We start from the raw sequence: 9,160 nt of genomic DNA, 5'->3' as shown, positions 1-9,160 counted from the left end.
GTGGATCCAAGGGGGTCACCATGAACCAGTGCCCACAACTGCCCTGTTTTTCTTCAGCTCATACAAAGCCAGTTCTCACTTTTACTACTAGAGAAGTTGTCTGCTCATAAATTGAGTTTAGTTCTGTCATTAAGCCTGTAAGTGAAAAGTGTCCGCATTACTTCAGCAACAACAAAATTAGAGACATTTAATAAGACTTTGTTGATCGAAACAAACCTACCTGGGGAATATTTGGTAGTGTCAAACTGTAAGCACTTCCTGTGGTGTATTACAATCACTGTTTTAAACTTCTTAACGCATCTTTTTAAGGATTTATCTTTTTGTTTGTTTGAAAGGCAGATCTTCAGAGAGAAGAGAAGGGAAGATCTTCGATCACTTCTTCACTCCTCAAAAGGCTGTAATGGCAGGAGTTGAGCTGATCTAAAGCCAGAAGCCAGGAGCTTCCTCTGGGTCTCCCATGTGGATGCGTGGCCCCAAGCCTTTAGGTCATCCTCTACTGCTTTCCCAGACCACAAGCAATGAGCTGGATCAGGAGCGGAGCAGCTGGTACACAAACCAGCTCCCATAAGAGATGCTGTTGTTTGCAAGTCAAGGATTTAGCCACTGAGCCACTGCATTGGGCCTTTTACTTCCAAACAGTAATGAATTAATTTGAAATTTTGAAAATTTTACCAGATGGGGAAATAGACATATATGAGATTTTCCTCTTACTAATGCCTTCGTATGTCTTCATTCATTCATTAAGCTACACTATCAAAAAGAAAAAAGGGGGGGTGGGGAGAAGAAAAGAAACCGATCCTCCCACCAGAGTTGTCAGGGCTATTGAAACCAGCTATGGTTTTTATCGAATTTAGAACAATAATCTCCATTAGAAAACTAATGATCACCTATTTATCAAGATAGACTCCTTTAACAGCAAGAATTCGGAATCCAGGCCAAACTCACAGAAGGAAGAGAATTTCTCATGAGAAAGCCGACCCAGAGCACTGGCGCTCCATCGCACAACTGTAAATCTCCCCCTGGCAAGTGCCTCCAGATGGCCGCAGCTCAGCGCTCAGAGCCTCTGCCGCAGAGGCCACCCTACTCTACGCATGACCTGGAAACCGGTGCTTCTTCCATGGCTGCTAAATCTTTCACGCCCAACACGGGCCATCAATTACTCCACCCCAGGAATTTCCACAAGCGCTGTTTTCCTAATAAAATCAAGATCTCATAGCATGATACACCCGGAGTATTTAAGATACTCTTTTCAAGAAGCACACTTTCCTTAGAAGAAGAAGAAGAAGAAGAAGAAGAAGAAGAAGAAGAAGAAGAAGAAGAAGAAGAAGAAGAAAAGAAAGCAAGCTTTTATACGTCAAAAACAAGAAGTGGCATGAGATAAGATGAAGAGGAAGGTGGCACAAGGGGCCACTGTGGGCAAGGCTGGTACTTAGGACATGAACCACACTTTGGTGCACACAGCTACACAAGAGCCAGTGGCCAGGCTGGCTGGCTGCCATGGGCTGTGAGATCACAACCTACCACCAATGCCTGCACAGCACAGGTGTCCTTTCAGTCCCTAACCCAGCCCCACACCAGCGTGTACGGTCTCCACAAGCATACCCTGGGCACTCCAAGAAAACGAAATTGTACCCTTCCAGGCATGGATGACAGATACAGTCCAAGAGTCTCTTGGAGTCCCCAGTGGATGACTAAAGCCATTGTGTAATACCATGTTTTTCACATAGGGATATTGATAGGATAGCATTTGATTTGTAGATTGGGCACACTAAGAATGCCTGACAGTGAGATAGTAAGAGGGATGCACACACTGGGATGGAGGTGATGTGATCGGGTTTCCATGAGCCTTTGTGGACTGTAGGCAGATCCTTGCAAGGACAAGAGAAGCCTGTGGGATGAGATGCAGCGAGGTGAGTGATGCAACTGTGAGCCATGCAAGGCTGTGAAGTAACATGCAATAAGCAAAAGCAGACACCACGACGGTGGATGCCATCCGTGAGACGGGTTCTAGCTCATCATCAAGCAGGTGTGGCACACAGCAGGAGCGCACATGACAAAGAAGGACATAGCAGGAGGCTGTGAGGTTTCCTCACGATTTCGCACTTGGGAGTTATTTCTAGAATCTTCCTATCTCCAGCTCGTGGTTGACCCCAGATAATCACTGGGAGAGAATCTGCAGCTAAGGGTGGACTACTGTAGTCCTATTTCAAAGGGGCTGCGCCGTTAGAAGGTGAAATGACAAAGTCACGTGTGCAGGCCCTTCGTGGCTTCATCTGTACTTTATGACGGCGTGACAGTGGTGACGAACAGGGACACACAACCCACAGCAGACAGCATGGTGCTGCCTCAATGAAAGCAGCTGGACAGGGGTTTCCAGTGGGGTGGGGAGAAGCGAGCCTGCCTCCGAAGGCCGCACTCCACTCGACCTTCTGCACATGAGTAGGATTTTTTTGTTTTGTTTTGTTTTTGGCAAGAGACACACAAAGCATGTTGGTGTTGTTCACCACCGCCATCATGGGGAGGTCATTTATTGATCCCATTGGAGTGTTCTAGGCAAGTGCACCTGTCAGGAAAGTTGAATGAGTCCTGCTTCCATCCTGTCTCCAGAAAAGGTTGATCACTTCCAACCCAGCAGCCTCTCTGCTCACCATATGGTCAAAAGGGAAGGTCCCAGGTCACAGGGTCTGAGGACTCACTTCACGTGCACTGGGGCCAGCTGGGTGAAGTGGTCACAGCCAGAGCAGCAGGTGTGGGCCTGAGGCCCAGATCCTCCCGGGAGGGGAAGTGAGGCCACCGCTGGGTGAGGACTGCTCTCTCTCCTCAGGGTGGGCAGAGGTTAACTCAGGACCTTGTGTCTCTCTTCACTAGGAACATGTTCCACGGTTGGGGTGCTGAGGTAATGAAAGACCCTGAAGTCCCACCACAAGAGGGACCTGAGAGGCAGAAAGTTATCCAAACGGTTTCGGAACTCGTGTTTCCAATGCTGCACATTATGGTGGATCAACCACAACCATCCACAGTTGCCAGCCCTACGCCTTTCAATGAGGTGGATTTCTGAGGCACCCAAGCTGTGTCCTAGAGCGTGTCTGACCACAAATCTAAACAGATGCCCACCTAGAAAAGAGAACCAAAGCAATAGAATCCAAATGCAGGGACACGCGCCTTGCAAGAGATGCAGTTGAAAAACGTAGCTGGAGAGTGAAATGAACATCAAAAAATATTTCTGTTCCACATAGATAGACAGCTAGCTGAGTGTCAATGCCATGCGCAGGTACAGTGGGAGCCAAAACAAACAACTAAGGCTTCGTTACACAACGATATTTACTTTTACTCAACATAAAATGATTGTATTCAATATAAATATACTTAAAATGCACAGTATTTTACAATGTAGCTCAGTCGATTTAAAGGTCTAACCAGTAAGAAACTTCACTGACCAGCAGCCTAGCATTAAAGATGAAGCAAAAGCTAGGGAAAGTTTGCCAAAGCACAAAATCATCTCACACTATCTTGTACGTCAAGAAATTGAGGAAGAGTGAAATTCAGAGAGTCTAGACTATGGCTCATTAGATTGATCGTATATATTTCTATAATGTACATACATTTCTATAAGGATAGGCATTTGTACATGAATATGTGCCCCTTGTGCACAGAATGCTTAAACTCTTTTGTCCCAAAGTAAACCTCAAATTCAAAAACCAACAACAAAACCAGCAGAAATTGCCTTCAGCTACACACATATAAGAAAAATTTAGATTTGCAGTAATCACAAAGAACAGTTTTGGAATTTAAACAAAGCAATACTTTGGTCAAAGAGAAGTTGAACATTGATCGTGGAATCTTCTAGAAAACGGTGTTCATCATCAAATTCGTAGGGATATTTTAAAACCGTGTTTGTAGAAACACCCAGAGGCACTCATATGTTCAGGAACAGCTATGAAATAACAAAAACAAATCAATTAAGACTTCCATTGACTGACTATTTCACAACGAAGCCATTTAATATGTGTGTATTTACAGTAGAACCAAAAATACATTCAGAAGGGGGGACAGGGACACAGCACGCACTTGATCCTGGAACCCAAAGGAGTGTCCGGGTGACGGGGGAGGAATGAACGGAATGGAACGAGATAGAGTGAAATGAAATACTAATCCACTTCAAGAAAGAGAACGGAAATGGGGAGAGGGAGGGAGAGAGAAAGAGAAAGAAGGAGAAGGAAAAGGAGAAAAATTAGGGGGCGGGAAAGGGAGGGAAGAGAAAGGGGAGGGAGGGAACAAGCAGAGTCTGGGAAAACCCAGTTGTCCAAGCTCAGAGACAGCAAGATGAAACCGTGAATGAGACCTCCTGTTTTGTAGAAATCTGTAACTGATCAAAAAGGACCCTTGAAGCGACCCAAACAGCTGCTAGGGTACCCACGCCACACGCCCAGCAAGCACCTGCTGCCAGCGACCACAGGATTCCGTGGAAACAGATCCGGAGCACACACAGCTACAGGGCGTTTCTGTTTGTCTTTTGTAGGGCTAATACAACTCTGACGTGTAAACCGCAATAGCACAGCGAGCCTCAGGCATCCAGCCTAGGCGCTGGTGCCTGGATTTTAAAGCTACTCAAGAACATGAGAAAGAGGGAAGAGACCTAAGACATGGGACCCACTCACTGCTGAGTAGCTGAGAGCTCTCAGGACTGGCACTGCCAGCCCTAGAGGCCCAATCTTGCCTTCCTTGCCTCCTTTGTTTATTTCAGGAACTGAGGAGCCTTCTGCCCGGGGATCCTGCTGCAGTTCTGGGGAGAGCCTGGTGGTGACTTCCTGCATGTTCTCTGCACTGTGAGCCCATTGCACCTTGGTGCTAAGATCTAAAGAGTGGAAACATGAGGCCCCTAGCTGCTAAAGTCCTCACCTTGCACATGCCAGGATCCTGTATGGGCACCGGTTCTAATCCTGGCAGCCCCATTTCCCATCCAGCTTCCTGCTTGTGGCCTGGGAAAGCAATCGAGGACAGTCCAAATCCTTGGGGCCTTACACCCACGTGGGAGACCCAGAAGAGGCTCCTGGCTTCGCATAAACTCAGCTCTGGCCATTGCAGCCACTTGGGGAATGAATCAATGGATGAAGATCTTCCTCTCTGTCTCTCCTCTTCTCTGTATATCTGACCTTCCAATAAAAATAAATATATAAAATTTTTTAAAAGAATGGAAACATGGGAAGTAGTAATGGACAAAACAATGCAATGCTGACACTTTGGGTGCTGGTTAGTGTCCCGGCTGCTCCATCTCTGACCCAGCCACCTAATAACGTACCTGAGAGAGCAGCAGAAGATGGACTAAGTCCTGGGGCTCTTGCACCCACACAGGAGACCCTGCTGTTGCAGCCATTTGGAGAGTGGGCATGAATGAGTGGTTGGGTCTCTCTCTCTCCCTCTTTCTCTTGCTCTTTCATCATTTAATTTCTGTCTCTCTGCTTTACAAATGGAATAAAAATAGTGATGGCATGATGGCTTAGTTAGCTACTACTTCACCTGCAAACACCAGCATCCTATATGGACACTGGTTCGTATCCAGGTTTCTCCACTTCTAATACAGACCCGTGCTTGTGCTCTGGGGAAGCAGCAGAGGATAAGCCAGGTCTTTGGGCCTCTGCTCTCATGTGGAGGCGTGGATGAAGCTCCCGGCTCCTGGCTTCAGATTGGCTCAGTTCTGGTCAATGCGGTTGTTTGGGGAGTGAAACAGCAGATAGAGAAGATCTCGGTCTCTCCTTGCTTCTGTAAATCTGCCTTTCCAATAAAAAATAAATACGTTTTAAGATAAAACAAATGGAAAGAAAATAAATCACGATCTTTTTAATGTGAAAAAAGTCACTTCTACTTTCCAGTTTTGCCTATCTTAAAAAAAAAACCTAGCTTGGTACCATGACTCACCCCTCCCCAAGGGATATGGCCCAGGCAAGATGTGGGATAAGGGCTCCCACATCTTCATTATGTCTAGAAACCTCCCAAGTCTGTCCTCAAGTCGGGGCTTTCCGGCCTGGGGAGGGGGGCTGTCTCAGGGTCCTGGGGGGGTCCATCCCAAGTGGCCGGGACCCATGGAAGCTGCACTCTCATTGCACTCCATTGGATTCCGTGTCCTCCTCACGGCCCTGTAGAGAGTGATTTGTGTGAATGAAGCCATAAACCAAGAAGGTTACTCAGCAGTGCATGATTGAATCCCTGGGGCTTTATTGTAATAACTTTAATCTCCTGGAACTCATCTGGTATGAATTTAGGAACCACGTGGCATCTTGCTAAAATCCCCCCTTGTTGCATGGGGCTCTCACTACTGCTCCACCGGCCTTGGCTGGGCGTGGAGCTGGCCAGGTTTGTGCTCTGACTCCAGGCTCATTATTAATGGGCCTGGGAAGGAGTTAATGGAATATTTTGAGCCTGCCTTGGTGTTTTGCTTGGGGAGGAAGCAAATATAAATAGCACCCTTGAAGTGCTTCCTTTGAAAGAGCTGTCCATCATCTGGGGCCTGCCTCCCCAGCCTCCCCAGCCTCCTGCGGCCGGGGGGGGCGGGAAGTGTCTGACACCTGCCACATCTCTGGACTGCTGGTGTTTTACAGGTCCAGAGAAGAAAAGGAAAGAAAGGGACAAGATTGCTGAGGCTTTGTAACAGGAAATGGGTCCTTTTCTCACCAGGCTAACCAGAATTGATTAAAAACATTTCTCTGTGTGTGTATGTATGTGTGTGTGTTTGTCTCCTCTCTCTCTCAAATAAATACTTTGAAGATCAGGGCCATGGGTTCCCTTGCTTTTCACAGTTCTCCTGGTCAGATGTGACTACTTGGGCGCCCTTCTCCAGCCCAGCTCAGCAACCTCTGCTCACATCCACACCTCAGCTCACTTAGGGACCACTTCCTGCTGGCTTCGAGAGTCTTCCACTCTTTGCACAGCTGGGCACCGGAAAGCAGAGGCCTGGACAGGGGGCATGGAGTCAAGCACACACTCTGGGCTTCAGGTCCAGAGTCCCAGCCAACAGAAGTGCCTGTCTGCTGCTCAAAGAATGTTCCCAAATCATGGCAGGAAGAGCTGCAGCTGCCTAAAAGGTACAGGTAGTGTGGCCGAAACAAAGGCCGTGAGCTGTTGGCCGTCTCCATCAAGGGCTGGACACGTAATGACTGTCAACCTCTCATCTTCCTAAGTTTAGCAGTGTTGGTGTCCCCTGTTTCTCACTCATGTGTCGGTGAGCATAAGTGTGTCTCATGGAAAGTCCAAGTTCGGCTATCAGTCTGTCCACCACTGTGTCGTATGCACAGATATCAACAATGCTGAGGAACAGAACGCTCTACCACTCACTTGCTGGTACATTCACATGCATGCCTATCTCACCCAGGACTGGCTGCTGTGTCACTGGAGGCCAGAGCCACCCATGGCGACTCAAAATCTGGTGCTGCTTGTACTGTGAGTCACATCCACAACTCATGATGGTTTGGATCCCCAGAACCCACAAGGCAGTTGTGTGATCATCCAAAGCCTGTCCAAGCATGCTGGGGCTCACCGGGACCTGGTCCACAAGCAGGTCCTTGCTATCTCCGTGCAAGTGGCCCATGCACCCTACTAGGGCTGACCAAAGCCAGCAGGAAGGACCCACGGAACTGTGCTTGCCCCAAGAGCTGTGCATGAGCCTGTCGTAGATTCTAGACCTCACCTCCCGCTTTTGCCTAGTCCTACGTGTTTTCTTCTAACTGCAAACAGGAGATTTGAGAGCATTATCTTTATTGAAAATTGACTGATTCCAGAAATACACACAGAGAGGGGGATCTTCTGTCTGCTGGTTCACTCCCCAAACGGTTATAATGGCATAGATTGGTCCAGCCTGAAGCCAGGAGCCTGCAACATCACCAGGGTCTCCCATGTGGATAGCAGAGACCCAAGCTAACTCAGAAGTGGAGCCGCTTGGACTCAAATCAGCACTATAAGTTGCAGGTGGCAACTTAGCTCCTTACACAACCACCATACCCGTCTCCCACAAACACTTTGAAAGGTTTTAAGTGTCTCGTAGTGGGGAATCTCTGTTTTGTATTTTGTGGGCTTCTTCATACAAACCAAAAAGAATTTTTCCTGTTATGAAACTGACTTTTCCCTTGCCCTTGAGTACTTTGTCTTTGAAGCTTGTAGCTTCTGAAGTGAGAAAAGATTGCACTGGAGAAAGCCAGCCAGCCAGCCAGGGGAACCCAGATGTCAGCTCCATGTCTTTCTCTTAGGAATCTCAATTAGCAAGGGGGGGGTGCAAGCCCCCACTCTAGGACCAGGGCAGCGGTTCCTAATTTATTGGATCCTAATCTACTGCACCTCACTGAGCCAGTGGCCTGTCCTTTGCTGTCCTTCTTCCCTTGGGTGCTGGGACTGTGCTGCCCACTGCTGGGACTCACCCTTCGCCCCACTGCCCATCACCCACCTACCTCAAAGACAGGTGGAGGGGTGGGCCCACTGCTGTGGCGCAGTGTTAAATCCTCACTTTGCATGCACTGGCATGCCGCATAGGCTGTCCCACTTCCCATCCAGTTCCCTGCTCGTGACAAAGAAAAGCAGTCGAGGATGACCCAAAGTCTCGGGACCCTGCACCTGTGTGGGAGACTGAGAGGAAGCTCCTGGCTCCTGGCTTTAGATTGGTTCAACTCCAGCTATTGTGGCCACGTGGGGAGTGAATCAGTGGATGGAAGATTTTTCTCTCTGTCTCTCCTTTTCTCTGTAAATCTGCCTTTCCAATCAAAATAAATAAAATCTTTAAAAAAAAACAAAAACATGAGGAGGGGGTAGCTAGCCCGCCATTCCATCTTCCCTGGGAGCCAGTGTCTGCTTTCCTAGTTTGGTCCTTGAAAACGGCAAATCACTTGGACCAAGTTAATTCAGTAGGGCTTGGGCAATGTGACTGTAAATACATACATACATACATACATACATATACACATGCATATATACATACATTCACCTGGACACAAAATCCCTGGAAAGCCCTACTTGTTCTACCTCAGGGGCGTCTTAAAGCCACATTGCACCTGAAAACCAGCCTACGTGCCCTTCTAAAAGTGGCCCCGCTTGGGACCTGGAAACAGCACAGAGGCCCTATGCACGTGGCATCGCAGAACCTGGAGCCCCTCTCCTCGACTCCCAAGGACCCCTCCAT

The sequence above is a fragment of the Ochotona princeps genome, chromosome 13 (genome assembly GCF_030435755.1).
Source record: "Ochotona princeps isolate mOchPri1 chromosome 13, mOchPri1.hap1, whole genome shotgun sequence".
NCBI lineage: Eukaryota > Metazoa > Chordata > Mammalia > Lagomorpha > Ochotonidae > Ochotona > Ochotona princeps.
This window is presented reverse-complemented; position numbering follows the sequence as displayed.